Raw genomic sequence first — 16,134 nt, 5'->3', positions numbered from 1 at the left:
AAGTGACTTAATTCATGCAAAGAGCTTAAAGCAGGTAGAGCACATTGCTGCTCAATAAATCTATCATTTGTATTATTTATTTATTTGGTTTTTTTTTTCAAGATACATAAAAAGGCTTTATTTGCAGGGGAGCAGGAATTTAATCAAACAAGCCAAACCCCTTGTAGTCATCCGACTCCTCGGACTCCTCCTTCTTCTCATCTTTCTTCTCCTCTGCTGGGGGTGGTAGGTGGGGGAGGGCAGAACCGGCAGCAGGAGCTGCAGAACCAGGGGCAGCAGAAACAGCCGCAGCGCCACCAGCAGGCACACTGGCCAGCCTGCCAACACCCTGACCGATGACAAACTCAATGTTTCAGCTCACGATGGCCTCATTGAGCCGGTCATCATCCGCCTCGATGCCCACACTGTCTAGTATTTTCTTGATGTCTTTGGCACTAGGAGAGGATTTGGCCCGAGGGCGGCCAGCAGATAAGAGGCAACATAGCGCATGTCGGCTGCGGTGTACAGACCTCACGCGTGCGACCTCTTATTTGGTTTTTTTGAGACAGGGTTTCTCTGTGTAGCCCTGGCTGTCCTGGAACTCACTCAGTAGACCAGGCTGGCCTCGAACTCAGAAATCTGCCTGCCTCTGCCTCCCGAGTGCTGGGATTACAGGCGAGCGCCACCACCGCCTGGCTATCATTTGTATTTTAGAGGCCATGGCTGTTACTTTGTCCTCTTCTATCCTTTCTTTTTTCCTCTCCTCCCCCTCCCCCACCCCACTCTGTGCACTTGTGTGCATATGTGTACAGGCCAGAGGACAACGTCTGGTATCAGGAAGCCTCAGGACCCGTCCACCTCGTGGTTTGAGACCCAGTCTCTCTTACCATCCCTAACTCACCAGTTAGGCGAGGCTGGCAAGCCCAAGATCCACCTGTGTCAGCTTTCCTCACAACTGGGATTCTAGGTGCGAACACCGCGCTGGCTTTTTTTATGGCTTTTTTCAGGCTAGACTGAACTATATATGTGCATGCACCTACCTGTGCACACACATGCACACACACAATGTAATTTTATAGAAAAAAACCAGCCCCCTCTTCTTCCTCTATTTTATTTTGAGACTGGCTTTAAACTCTAGATCATGCTGAGTCCTGTAATGCTAGATTCCATGCCTGTGCACCACATCCCTTTCTCATTCCTTCTCCTGTCCGTCTGTCTGTCCGTCTGTCTGAGATAGGCTCTCAGGTAGCCCAGGACAGCCTCTCACTTGCCACATAGCTGCTCTCCTGCCTTCCCCTCCTGAGTGCCCGCCGGGATGGTAAGTATGCACAACCTTATCTGGCTTCCTGTGGGATTGAGGGTTGGACCTGGGGCTTTGCTAGACAAGAGCAATCATCCCATTCCATCCCCAGCCTGAGAGATGGTCCAGCAGTTTAGGGACGGGCTGCTCTTCCACAGGAACTCAGGTTCCATTCCCAACACCCACATGACAGCTCAGTTCCGGAGGATCTGACCCTCACTTCCGGTGGAACTGTTTGGGAAGGATCCAGAAATGTGGTCTTGGGGGCTGCATGTCGCTGGGCACTGGATTAAGGTTTCAGAAATCATCAAGACTTCCAGTTAGTGAGCTCTGCTCCTCAGATGTGAGCTCTCAGCTCCTGCTCCACCACCATGCCTGCCTGCCTGCCTGCCTGCCTGCCTGCCTGCCTGCCTGCCTGCCTGCTGGCTGCTGCCTGCCTGCCTGCCTGCCTGCTGCCTACCTGCTGCCTGCCTGCTGCCTGCCTGCCTGCCTGCTGCCTGCCTGCTGCCTGCCTGCTGCCTGCCTGCTGCCTGCCTGCCTGCCTGCTGCCTGCCTGCTGCCTGCCTGCCTGCCTGCTGCCTGCCTGCCTGCTGCCTGCTGGCAGCCTGCCTGCCTGTTGCCGTGCTCCCTGATGTGATGGTCACGGACTCTAACCCTTTGAACCATAAGCCCCAAGCTAAACATTTTCTTCTAGAAGATTCCTTGGACATGGAGTCTTAGCACAGCAATAGAAAGGTCACTAAGACACTGTGCCTTCAGGAAGGAGCAGGGAATGGCTGAACATACAAGAAAACTTAAGACAGATTTGGAGAGGGCTGGCTTTGTGGGTAAGAGCATATACTCTCACAACAGGACCTGAATTTTGTTCCCAGCACCTCACATGGATCTGTAACTCCTATAGCTTCAGGGGGCCCAGTGCCTCTGTCCTCTGTAAGCAGTACATTCACATGCCTGCACATACAAACACACAATTAAGAATAATAACAATGGACCAAGGTGGTAGTGGCATCTGCTTGCAGGCCTCAAATCCCAGCACTCAGGAGGCAGTCAGGAGATCTCTGAGTTCAAGGCTACCCTGGCTGACCTGAGTTCCAGGATATCCAGGTCTACACAGAGAAACACTGTCTCAAAAAACCAAAATAAAATTAAAATAATGGGGGTGGGCTGGAGAGATGGCTCAGTGCTTAAGAGTGTGTGCTGTTCTTGGAGAGGGCGCCAGCACTCACAGACACACACAGACATTATAATTTTAAAAAATAACAATATAGCCGGGCTGTGGTGGCTCACACCTGTAATCCCAGCACTCTGAGAAGCAGAGGCAGGCGGGTGTCTGAGTTCGAGGCCAGCCTGGTCTACAGAGTGAGTTCCAGAACAGCCAGGACTACACAGAGAAACCCTGTCTCAAAATATATATATATAAATTTAAAAATATTTTTAGAATTGTTTTTAAAGAAAAATAAAATTTGGAGAGGTTGCCCAGCAGTTAAGAGCACTTGCTGCTCTTCCAGGGGACTGTGGTTTAGTTCTGAGCACCCACATGGGGATTTAGTTCTGAGCACCCACATGGGGACTTACAGCTGCCCATCACTCCAGCCCCAGGGGATCCAATGTCCTTCTCTGGCTTTCTTGGACACCAAGCATGCATGCGGTGCACACAGACACACATGCAGGTTTTTCAAGACAGGGATTCTCCGTGTAGCTCCAGCTGTCCTGGAACTCACTCTGTAGACCAGGCTAACCTCGAACTCAGAAATCTGCCGGCGTCTGCCTCCCAAATGCTGGGATTAAAGGCGTGCGCCACCATCGCCCAGCCATAAACTGGTTTTTAAAAGAAAAAATTGTGGCTAGAAATGAGTCCAGCACTTGCTCACAGCATGTGGACCTGAGTTCAAATCTCAGTTCCTGCCTTTGAAACCAGGACAGTACAGAGACAGTGAGTGGACAGTGTGGGGACTGTGATTGCACAGTGCAGGGACCGTGCAGGAACAGTATGTGGACAGTGCTGGGACAGTGCAAGGACAGTGTGAAGACAGACAGGGATATCTTGGAGACGTGCTAGGAGAGTGCGAGAACAGTGCGGGGACACTGGAGACACTGATGAGACAGTCCCTTGACAGTGTGGGTAGAAAGCAGGGACAGTGTGGGGACAGTGCAAGGACAGTGAGGGGACAGTGTGGCGACAGTTCCGGGACAGTGCCTGGAATGTGTGTGTCTTGTAATCCCGGCGCTAGAGAGGCAGAAACAGTCCGATCCCTGAGACTCGGTGTCCAGTCCGTAGCCAAGGGCTCTGCACTCCGAGTTCAATCTCAAAACAGAAAGCAGAGGCCGGGTGTGGTGACAAAGGCCTTTAGTCGCAGCACTCAGAAGGCAGAGGCAGGCAGATCTTTGTGAGCTTATGACCAGCTTGGTCTACACAGCAAGTTCCAGGACAGCCAGGACTAGAAAGACCCTGTCAAAAACCTCATGCTGCTGCTGCTGCTGGTGGTGATGGTGGTGGTGGTGGTGATGATGCTGTGGAGAACACAGGAAGATATCATATGTCAACTATTCTCTTTGCATACATGCACACACAACTAGAATAAGGCCATGTTTTCTCGGAGGTTTGTGGAATCTACTGCTCAGTGAAACTCAGGAAGCAGGAGCTCCTACGGTGTCTGCCCTTAATAAATGGCATTTTACACCACCTGACTCCCCAGAAAACAAGGACTAGGTCAAAGCTGGTGCTGGAAGACAGAGGAAGGCTGCCTCTCCCTGTCTTTAAGGCCAAGTCAGACACCCTTGCTACCCCAGAAAAGTGAAACTGAGTTCTCAAAGCTCCTGGACTTTTCATTTCTTTTAAACACTTATTTATTGGTGTATGGGGATGGAGCGAACAAAGTATAACTTGGAACAGCTGGTACTCCCCTTCCGCCAGGCGGCGGGTCCAGGGCATCGAATCCAAGGTCATCAGGATTAGCAGTAACCACTTAACCCTGCTGGGCTATCATGCCAGGACTATCTATTTGAAATCAGGTCTCTTCTTCCCTTTCTCCACGTTTGCAGCTCCAGGCTGGGAGAGATTCGCAGAGAGAAAGCACTGGGATCCACAGCTTAGGAATCACACAGCGCTGAGGGAAGACGGGCCCACACCCCATTTTTCAGACTGGATCCACTGTGTAGCCCTGGCTTGACTGGAACTCACTATATAGACCATATAAACTCAATATATAGAATAGGCCGGCCATGAACTCTTTCCCCCTCCCCCAAGACAGCGTTTCTCTGTATAGTCCTGGCTGTCCTGGACCTCACTCTGTAAACCAGATGACTTCAAACTCAGAAATCCACCTGCCCCTGCCTCTGCCTCCCAAGTACTGGATCACAGACATGCACCACCAGTGCCTGGGTTGGCCATGAACTCCTGATCCCCCCCTTTTGCTACCCCTTGAGTGCTAGGGTTACAGGCATGTGCCACCATGCCCAGTTACATGCAGTGTTGAGGACAGTTACACTCAGTGCTGTGGGTGGGATCACTGCTGTGTGCCTGGTAGGGAGCTGAGACTCATAGCCACGCCCTAGTCCTCTGACCTCCCATTTTTAAGAATCCTACTATCTCTCCACGTGGACATGGACAGAATGTGCCACCAGGGCAGGAGCAGACTCTAGTCGAAGCAAAGGTATTAAATCCCAGCCAGTCACAATGGAGAGGCCGCCACAGGCTGAGCTCAGGGGGTATATGTGCTCCAGGTTATCTTTAGAAGCAGACATTATCTCGTCTCCCCCAACCCCTAGAACTGCTGGGTTTCACGTGTCTGTGACAATGCGGGATGTCTTAAGGGCGTGTTGCATGTTGGTGCATTACGATACAGCACACAGCATACTCAATGTCAAAAGAAGTCAGGAGACTTGCCTAAGGTCACACAGCTAAGAAAGGGACCAAGAACAAGAAAACTCAACTCTGACCTTCCTTCTTGACTAGAAAGCAGTCTGTGTGTGTGCCTGGCACGGTTTCCGATCACCTTGGGTTACCAGGGTCTGCGGTGGTGGCTTGGCGATAACCGAAGCCAAGGAAAACAGCCATCCTCATGGCGGTAACTCTTGCCCTTGAGCCACAGCGCAGGAACCGGGTGAGATGTCATCCCAAACACTGGGACTCCCGGATTCCCGCTTAGGCCTGTCAGAAGTGTGGAGGAGTCCCGGGCTCTGGGGAGCGCCCGCTGCTACTGCTCATGCGCAGTGCGCGGGAGCTCGGCTGGCGAGCTGCGGGGTCTCATTAGCACCACCATCATTACGGCAGATTTATGTGCGATTCCTCCCGCACTCTGGGGCCGCTCCCGGCTCAGCGCGCGGGGAGGGGACGGGCTGCCGTGGGCACCAGTGCGGGGCGGGACGGATCCGTGGGAGCCAGCGGGTTCTAGAGCCGCCGCGCCCTTTCGGGCCAAAGCCAGAGCCGCGTCCCGGTCCACTAGCGGGGTTGGAGGGATCTGGGCGCCGCCGACTCGCCCCAGTGACCCCCGAATGCTCTCGCGCCCGGGCGTTGTGGGCCCGAGGCTGTGCCGGAGAGGTGGGCGACGCGGGTACCAGGTCCCCGGGCTGGGAGCGGGCGCTTCTCCTAACCCCACTCCTCCCCTCCCTCCTCCATCTGCGAGACCGCTGCGGCCCCGCCTAGGGAGAGGTGGGGAGAAGGAGGAGGTGCTCCTGGGGGAAGTGTGGCGGGATGAAGGGAGCAGGGGCTGTGCGGTCCCGGGAGCGGGAGGCAGTCCTAGGAGGAGGGGGTGGGCAGGAGGGAGGGAACTGGGCTGGCCAGGAACCGGAGAAGCGGAGCGGGAGAGCGGGCGGGGGTGGGCTGGGGGGGCTGGGAGGCCCGCGGTGGTGCGGCGGGCGAGGACGAGAGGAGGGGGAACTGGGAGGGCGAGGCAGAGAGTGCAACCTGGGCAGTGGCAAGAGAAAGGCACCTCTCGCGTCTTCCCTAAACTATCTTTAACTCCAGGCGGCATCTCGATTCTCTCTCCCGGCTCCCACCCTCCCGTATGGAGGCGGCTGCACACATTGGCCTGGCTCTCCGCTCTCCTTCCCGCCCTGGCATCCCGGGTGCCAGACTGGGAGGCTACACGCGTCTTCCATCTGTCTCCCAAGTCATCCGCTTCCCAAGGCCTCCGGGGCTGACCCTGAGAACCCTCTCTTAGGAGAGACCGAGGTTTAAATTTAGTAAGCACCACTGTCCTAGCTTCTGGTTGGGACCCGCAGAGGTTCCAGAGAGTGAAACTGAGGCAGAGAGCAAAGACCCAGCACGGATCTCTACGAATCCCGCGTCTTATCTTTGGACCCTAACCAGCCTCAGTCTCTCCTGCTCTGTTCCACCGTGGGCAACCGTGATGGCTGTTTCAAGGCTCCCCTCCCGCCCCCCAAAGCCCAGCCTTCCTGCTTCGCCACGGGGAGCTCCCAAAAGCCTGAAAATATCTTTAAATTAGGAAAAAGAGCTAAGCCGCCAGAGTCCTTTGGTCTATTAAAGGAGGAGCAGAGGCCATCGGCGTCCCCACCCCCCTGCTCGGATTTTGCATTTGAAGCGCAGACGGCGGGGCCGGTCAGCCGCTGGCGGGGCCGCGGGGCCGGCCAGCCGCGTCCCTTTCAGTGCCCGACCCCCCGCTAGGTGTGCCGGAATTAGGACAGCGCCCCTCTCTGCTGCTTTCATCCCCCAGGGCGGCAGGGGCCTCAGAGGCGCTAATGAAGCGCCTGAAGCTATTTGGCTTAAGGAAAAGGCCAGAATTCTGGGCACTGTGAGACTGGGGATTGGACGTAGCGTCTGGAAATCTGTCTCGAAGTGTCCCAGGACCTCGCCGGCTTGGCCTGGACGAAGCAGTACCTTAAGCCCTGCTGGCCTCTGGAACCCAACTCCCGGCTCCTCCCAGCCTGCAGCTGCTCGGTGTGGGAGCCTGGGTTCACTTCTAAGCAACACTGATCTGGGGGGCGGGGCAGGAGGAACCTCAGGCAGCTCAGAGCCTCAGTTTCCCCATCAAGTGAGTCATCATGATGGGATATGCCTGCGATCCCAGCGCCAGAAGGCTAAAGCAGGAGGACTGTGCGCTCTAGGCTAGCTTGGGCTCCAGCGTGAAATCATGTCTGAGAAAAGCAAACAAAAAGGATGCTTACAAAATGTCAGGTGACTCTTGAGCTGCAGAGAGATGGTCACAGACGCACAGCGGGTATTGACTTAGGCTCATTACCCCAGCACAGGGTCCCCTCCCCTCACAGCACCCCAGATACAGTCAGCATGTCCCACTGCTTGCTGCTGTCCCCTGCTGCCTGGCCTTCCTTATCTTTGGGTTTGTGTTCAATGTCTCCTTCAGAAAAGACCTCCTGGCTGCCTAGCAGTACCCCAACAGCTGTCCCTGTCTTAGTGTCTTAGTGTCTGTCCTCTGACCTGTGACTCACCTGAACTCTGGAATGTGAGAGCTTGGGTCTAGATTCTTGCTCACACACACACACACACACACACACACACACAGGAGAAGGCCCAGATAGCCAGTGTCCTACAGTACTAACAGTCCTGATCCTGGGGGTAATGTCTTCACCTACTTCCATCCTCAGAGACTCTTACTGGTTTACCACAGTATCTTTAGTGCCCAAAAAGTGCATTACATTACATAGTAAGTACTCAGTAAATACCAGTTGGAGACTGAATAAAGTAGGGACCTTCAAGTTATTGCAGACAGCTTCTCATCCGTAAGATAACCTTGTGTTTTATTAAAAGATAGGAAGAAGGGATATGTTTGGTGGAGGCTGGGTAAGGTGTGGGGGGAGGGGGTGCCTCTGCGGGCCCATGCTGAGGCATTCCTTCCCACTGAGGGACCAGCCACAGGACTGTAAAGAGAGGGAATTTGAGGGAATAAGGACAGAGAAAGGGAAAGAGGGAGGGAGGGAGAAAGAGAGGAGAGAGAGAGAGAGAAGGCTGGACTTGAGCATGTGGAGAGGGGGGTGAGGGGAATGGGGAGGGGGCAGGAGCAAGGCTGTTGCCAGGTAACTATGGGGCGGAGCCTAGACTAAATGCCAATAGACCTGGCCAGTCTGGGGCTCAAGCACGGCCCCCCAAGATAGATGCTCTTATGGTTAGCTTTAAAAATTGGTGAAGCACGCCTTTAGTTCCAGCATGGAGGAGGCAGAGGCAGACAGAGTTCAAGGCCTGTCTGGTCTACAAAGGAAGTTCCAGGCCAGCCAGGACTAAATAGAGACCCTGTCTCGGAAAAACCAAAAAAGTTCCAGCCTTGTATGGGCAACATACAAGACCCCTTCCCCAGATAAAGCAGCCTTTATTCAGCCATTGTAATTGTCATCTCCAAGGCTTGTCTCTGCCTGCTAACCCGGGCCTAGAATGTTTTCAGCCTCTGAGACTTCCTGATGAGGAACTCACCGTTTGTTGTTCCTTCTGATCTCTGGCTGGCTGGTTCACTTCAGCTGTTCTGGCTCAAATGCTTCTTCAAGCTGACTGATTCAGCCTGGCTTTGCCGGGCTTCTCCTGAAATGCTCTGCTTGGCCTCAAACTAACTCTAGCAATCAGTGTTGTGAAATATAATGAGGTGGCGGGGCGGCGGCGGCGGTGTTGGCGTTACCTTGCAGGCCCATGCCAAGGTGTCCCCCTGAGATCTGGTAAAAAGGGGGTTATTTGACAAAGGTAGGGGAGTGAAGGGTAGAGAGGGGATAGAGGCAGACAGACCAAGCAGAGCCTTGACAGCAGAAAAGGACAGAAAGGGGAGAGACTGGCCGGGAACACATGGGAACAGAGAGAGCTGGGGTGGCCGGTCAGTCCTTTTCAATGTTGTCTACTCTGGAGTTCTCGGTCCCTAAGAGGAGCCTAGTGGAATTGGCTGGGAGCCATCAGTCTGTTCTGATCTTCTGGCTTCTTCTGATCCTTAATGCAAATATGTAGCTGAGGATGAACTTGACTCCTGCTCCCCCTGCCCTTGCCCCTGCCCCTGCCTCCTGAGTGTTAGTGCATACAGCACACAGGAGTGCACCAGCATACCTCACGGGACCTGAGTTTCACTAAAGACACTACCACTTGTGAGACAGCCTCAGTTGAAATCAGAGTCCTGACTGAGATTTGTATCCGTTTTAGAAACGCTCACAACGTGGAGGTTGGAAAGAAAAGTGTCTACTGTGCAAGTAAGAGGACCTCTGCTCAGTCTCCAGAGCCCACACTTTAAAGGCCAGGCATAAAGGCAGGCAGTGGTGCTAGGGGGCGGAGGAGGCCGGTCCCCGGAGCTCACTGGCCAGCTTGATGAGGGACTCAGGCCAGACATTATTTGTTAAACAAAGCCCACAAGATGGCTCCGTGGGTGAAGGCGCCCGCGGTCAAACTGAGTTTAATTCCTGTATCTCACATGGCAGAGGAGAGAATCCACCCCAGCAAATTGTCCTCTACACACGTGTGCCATGTACACATGCACACACAAACATGCACACAGACACACATAAAGAAGGACATCTAAGCCGGGCGGTGGTGGCACACGCCTTTACTCCCAGCACTTGGGAGGCAGAAGCAGGCAGATTTCTGAGTTCGAGGCCAGCCTGGTCTACAGAGTGAGTTCCAGGGCAGCCAGGGCTACACAGAGAAACCCTGTCTCGAAAAAAACCAAATCCAAAAAACCAAAAAAATAAAAAATAAAAAATAAAAAAAAGAAAAGAAAAAAAGAAAAGAAAAAAGAATGACATCTAAACCAAGCACGAGTGTGCACACCTTTAATCTTAGCACCCGGGAGGCAGAGGCAGAGCCAGAGGGAGATCTCTGAATTCAAGGCCAGCCTGGCTGGCATAGTGAATTCCAGGACAACCAGGGATTCTTAGAGAGACTCTAAGAACTGCAGTTCAGTTCCCCATACCAAAGTTGAGCAGATCACAAGTGTCTGTTGAAAGGGCTTAAAAGGGGGAGAGCATAGGGGGTTAGGTGAGTGTGGCTAGGCGGCGTGGGGGAAGGTGTCCAGGCGGGCCCTTGCCTGGGCACCTCTGCCCCGAGGGACCACACACACACAGGCAGGGTATAGAATAGAGTTTATTCAGAGTAGGGGATGGGAGTTAGTGGTAGAGAGAGGTAGAGAGAGAGAGAGAGAGAGAGAGAGAGAGAGAGAGAGAGAGAGAGAATAGAGGGAGAGAATAGAGGGAGTAGAGTGGAGGCCAGCCATGACCACATGGAGGGGGGAAGAGCACCAGGGGCAGGGAGGTGAGAGAATGTGGGAGAGTGGAGAGCAAAGAGAGAGAGGAGGGGCAAGTAGCCCCTCTTATAGTGGGCCAGATCTCTGGGGCGGGGCATACCTGGCTATTGCGAGGTAGGTATGGGGTGGAACTTAGACAAAACCCCAACATCTGTAACTCCAGCTCACACTCACACATACATATTTTAAAAAACAAAACAACAGGGAGCAGAGTGGCTCAGCTGTTCCCAGCACTGGCTGCTCTCACAGAGGTCATGGATCAGGTGCCCAGCCCCCACTTGGCAGCTTAGAGCCACCAGGCTAGGAGATCTGACATTGTTCTTATTTTTTAATGATGGTTTGTTTTGTTTTGTTTTTGTTGTTGTTGTTGTTGTTGTTGTTGTTTGGTTTTTCAAGCCAGGGTTTCTCTGTGTAGTCCTAGCTGTCCTGGAACTCACTCTGTAGACCAGGCTGGCCTCGAACTTAGAAATCTGCCTGCCTCTGCCTCCCAAGTGCTGGGATTAAAGGCATGCACCACCACTGCCCGGCTTAATGATGGTTTTTAAATGTTTTCATCTCCCTTGTAGCCAACCACCCACCAGAGGTAGTGGGAAAGAAAGGATGGGGGAGGGGTGGAAAGAGTGGGCCTTTTAAGAAAGGTGCTTTAGAGCAATTTCCATCTGTGTTGTCTGGAAATTGGCAGTTCAGTTCACAGGACAGCAGGCAGCAGCAGCTCTATCCAGTCACAAACACTTCACAGATACACCAGCCGCCCAGTTTGGTAGACAGGTTAGCAACAGTGGCAAAGTGACCTAGCAGAGATGGCAAGGCCTCAGCAGGAGGGACCCAGAGGGACACCAGGAAAACTTCTAGGCTGTGCCCCTCTCAGGGAAGCAAAAATCAGCGAAGATATGACAGCCTCAAGCATTGTACAGCTGGCTCTGGCTCTGTCGCTCCCCGGAGTCCTGCTTATCCCCTTCAAACATCATGTCCTGCATGTGCCGTGCCTTCGCCTGTGCATCCAATCAGCCCGAGTCCATGGAAGCCGCAAGAAGCTGCAGCACACCACCAGAAGATTTTTGGTGCATTTCTTTCTATGGAGTCCCGACAAATGCAGCTCAACTATACAATGTAAGGCAGACCAATACCTGCATGTAGTTAGTGAAGAATCCTTCATCACATGTCCTTTCGTGTGTTTGCTTTAGCAGAACATCCTGTCTCCTGCTCTTGAGGCTGCTTCTGCGAAACGTTCCTATGTTCCTTCACGAGTCTGCCTTAGCCTTTCACACCTGTGTCCACTTTAACAAAATGTTCCTTCACGTGTTTGTCCAAGCAAAACACCTTCCGACCGACTTTCCAAAGGACCGTTACATTTCCATGTCAATCATAATAAAAGCCAGAGGGACATGGGGACAAGTGAGATATAGATATCCTTCCACTTACGGTGGGTGACAGATACCCCACTAACCTTTTATAACATACAATGGATAATACCCCCTGTCTTAGTTAGGGTTTTGCTGCTATGAACAGACACCATGACCAAGGGAACTCTTATAAGGACAACATTTAATTGGGGCTGGCTTACAGGTTCAGAGATTCAATCCATTATCATCAAGGTGGGAGCGGCCAGACAGGCATGGCACAGGAGGATCTGGAGGCTGCTATCAGAATACTAACTCCAGGCAGCTAGGATGAGGGCCTTAAAACCCACATCCACAGTGACACACCTACTCCAAAAACGCCATACCTACTCCAACAGGGTCACACCTTCTAATAGTGCCACTCTCTGGGGTGAGCATATACAGACCATCATACCCCTTAACCTTTTGTAGCTTACAATGGGTGAAATCCCCCTAGCTATTGTAGTGTTAACTTTATGCAAGCAACTTAACCCCCTGCTCCCCACATCGCTTTGGTCATGGTGTTTGTCACAGGGATAGAAACCCTAAGACAGGGACTCTCTCAGCCCTTTCTGCTTCCCACAGGCATTTCTAAGAGCTCACCTCACAGGTAAACTAAACTGTCTACTCTAATCGAAGCCTCAGGCAACTGTGTGTGTGTGTGTGTGTGTGTGTGTGTGTGTGCTTGAGCTTCACCAGCCCTTTACTGGTCACCTTGGCATTGGCTGGGACAGAGACTTCAGAGAGGAAACTACGCACAGGAGAGATCATCTCTGAGGGCTGCAGGTGTGGCCACAGTGCTTGCCTGGATGCTCAGGGCCCCAGCACTGCATAAACCTGGCATAGTGGTTCTCACCTGTAACCCCAGCACTTAGGGCCCAGCAGATCAGAAACTCAAGGTCATCTGCTCCATGGTGACATGAACTTGAGGCCAGCCTGACCTATGGTAAGACCCTGCCTTAAACTGTTCTACTGGTTCACAGTTTAAATGTCTCAAACCAGGGCTGGAGAGATGGCTCAGCAGTTAGAGCACTGACTGCTATTCTAGAGGTCCTGAGTTCAATTCCCAGCAACCACATGGTGGCTCACAACCATCTGAAATGGGATCTGATGCCCTCTTCTGGTGTGTCTGAAGACTGCTACAGTGTACTCATATACATAAAAGAAATTTTTAAAAAAGTCTCAAACCACCCCGACAAGGAAGGCTGGCAAGAAGCCATCTTCTGAGCTGGTGGGAGTATATACCAGAAAAAAACAGGAACAAGGGTTGACACTCAAAGACTAACCCACTAAGCAATCTGATCTGCTTCTGCCATTTATACTTGGAAGGCATAAATTTTTTGCAACCTATTTTTTTGTTTGTTTGTTTTTTGGTTTTGTTTTTCAAGACAGGGTTTCTCTGTGTAGCCCTGGCTGTCCTGGAACTCACTCTGTAGACCAGGCTGGCCTCCAACTCAGAAATCTGCCTGCCTCTGCCTCCAAAGTGCTGGGATTAAAGGCATGCACCACCACTGTGAGGCACAACCTACCTTTAATAAGGGTCCAACCTCTCCTCTAGCCTACCATCCAGCAGAGGTGGTAGAAGAGAAAAGTTATTAGGATATGGGGGAATGGACCTGTTCGGCCATAGTTCTTTGGGGACAAGCTCAATCTTCTCTTCAGCAGTTCAGTCCTGTAGCAAACGCCAAATACAACTCAGCAGCTACAGACCAGTCCTTGAGGCTGGCAGTCAGCACACACAAACGGGCAGCTACAGTGCGGGCCTTTCAGCAGGCCGACACCAGGCACGAACCAGCAGCGGTCCTTCAGTCCTGAATGAACTGTTAGGCTCGCCAACTGGCCTGAGGCGAGGCCTCGGAAGCTACAAGCTGCTGTAGGGTCCTTGGGAGCAGTTCTTGCGTGAGCTTCTCTCAATGACGGTGTTGTCACAAGATGAGCTTAGCAATGCTGTGTAAGGAGGACCCGATGCATGCACGCTGCAACGAAGAGCCGCACTGTGGAACAAATCAAATTGAAGCTCAGTGCTCATCTCCCACTGTCTGTGAGGTCACATTCACACCCCTTCATCCCAGGATGCCAAATCCAAACATCCTTTCACCCGACTCTGCTTCAGGAAAAGTCTTTCACGTGTCTGCTTTAGCAAGACACCCTTTCACCTATGTGCCCCAGCAAAGCATCATTTGACAAAACTAACTTTCCAAAGAACCTAGAAGTTCCCACTTCGATGCCCTGCCTGCTAAAGAATCCATAGCCTCCCAAAAAATTGTCACCACATAGGAAACAAGTATTGGGACCTCAGTCTGGGAGGGCATCTTGGAGTCAGGCAGTGAGAGGAATGCATCACTACAACAGTTAACAATAAACTCCAGACGAGGGCAGCTTGAATGGACGTCTGCTGAGATGGCGTGGTGGGCAGCGCTTGACACACATGCACAGAGCACGGGCTTGACACACACGCACGCGCGCGCGCGCGCGCGCTCCCCACGCTGGCCACGGTGGCTTGGGCCTGTGACCCAGCACTGTGCGGGGTGGGGGCAGGGTGGGGACACGGGGGACAGGAGGGTTGCAGGGGCCTAGCTGGCTAGCCAGTCTAGCTGAACTATAAGCTCTAGATTCAGCATTTGTCCCTGTGTCTCGGTGTCTGTCTGCCTCCCTCTCACAGACACACTTGTCAGTGGATTGGGGGCACACTGAAACCCACCACGATCTCATGTGGAGATTTTGAATTACGGCTTCAAAGGCCCCGTTTTCCCAGGAAAGCTCACACTCACTGGTTTGGGGAGATGAGGATATCCTGAAGGGAGGCCGACCTTTAAACCATGTCATGGAGGAAGGGTGGAGGGAAGAACCGGTTTCAGAATCTGTCTGTGTTCCTCTACGTTTCTGGGTTGAAACCCTTAACCCTCCAAGGCCGAAGGTGAGGGCATTGAGAGACCTGCTGAGCAGGGCTGTGACCTTATGTAGGAGGTGACAAGTGTCAGGACATGTGGCAGTCGAGCCACGACTGCTTATCTCTGTAAGAACAGGACGGCACTGTGAACTCGGACTGCAGTGTGGAAACTGCCTGATCCTGGGGTTTGCTTGCTTATTGATTGATTGATTGATTGATTGATTTAGGATACGGGGCCTCACAGAACTCAGGCTGGCTGGGAACTCTCGCTGTAGCTCAGGATGACCTTGAATTCCTAATCTTTTTGCTCCCACTCCCAGCACGCTGGGATTACAAGCGCACACTGCTCCCCATCCCCACCGCATCCCATCATAGGCTCCCTAGTAGAAAGACATGCTTTGGCAGATTTTTTTTTTTTTAAATATTTATTTATTTACTATATGTCAGTACACTGTAGCTGTCTTCAGACACCAGAATAGGGTGTCAGATCTCTTTACGGATGGTTGTGAGCCACCATGTGGATGCTGGGATTTGAACTCATGACCTTTGGAAGAACAGTTGATGCTCTTACCCGCTGAGCCATCTCTCCAGCCCCGCTTTGGCAGATTTTAAATCTGATTTATTTACTATATCACTGTAATGATATGGGGGGTGCAGGCATGCCATAGTCGTTTGGAGATCAGAAGACAACTTTTTGGAAGTCACTTTTCTCCTTTGCCGTGAGTTCCAGAGACTGAATTCAAGTCTGTGCAGCAGATACCTTTCAGCTGCTGGGCATCTCATGAATCTGGTTTAGTGGACTTTTGTCTAAGGTATCATCATCATCATCACCACCACCATCATCACCATCCTTGGCAGAGCCGGGATGCAAGCTGAGACTTTGTCCACACTGGACAGCGGCTCACTAGTGAGCTATAACACTGGACTTTATTTTTACTTTTTTTTTGGTTTGTGTGTGTTCACGTATGTGTCCTTGTTCATGTGTGCGTGTGCATACATGCAGAGGTCTATCCCAGTACTTGACCTTATTTGTTCATGGTATGCATATAGTATGTATTTTGTGGGTGTGCATGTGTGCCTTAATGTGAGACTAGAGGTCAAAGTGTGATAGTGTAGAGTCATCCGTCTCCACTTCATGGGCCCCAGGGACTGAGCCGGTTCATCAGGCTTGACAACCCTAGGACCCACACCACCAAGCCCCCACACCGTGCTTTTTGAGACAGGGTTCGTCACTGACCCTGACGCTCCCTGACTGGCCTGGCCTGGCTGCCAGCTAGCCCCATGGAGTTTCCTGCCTCCACCTCCCCAGCGCTGGGGTTAGGGACTTGGGCTAGCACGCCTGACTTTCACATCCGGGCTGGGGATCCAACCCAGGATCCCCGTGCTTATGCAGTGCACACTTTA

At 52.4% G+C, this 16,134-nt stretch overlaps 1 pseudogene; it reads right to left on the bottom strand.

Annotated features, from left to right (window-relative positions):
* Window positions 1-94: 94 nt before the first annotated feature.
* LOC127671841 (60S acidic ribosomal protein P2-like) lies at window positions 95-520 on the bottom strand (annotated as a pseudogene).
* Between the last annotated feature and the right edge of the window lie 15,614 nt (window positions 521-16,134).

This window comes from Apodemus sylvaticus, chromosome 21, assembly GCF_947179515.1.
Source record: "Apodemus sylvaticus chromosome 21, mApoSyl1.1, whole genome shotgun sequence".
Taxonomy (NCBI): Eukaryota; Metazoa; Chordata; class Mammalia; order Rodentia; family Muridae; genus Apodemus; species Apodemus sylvaticus.
This window is presented reverse-complemented; position numbering and strand designations above follow the sequence as displayed.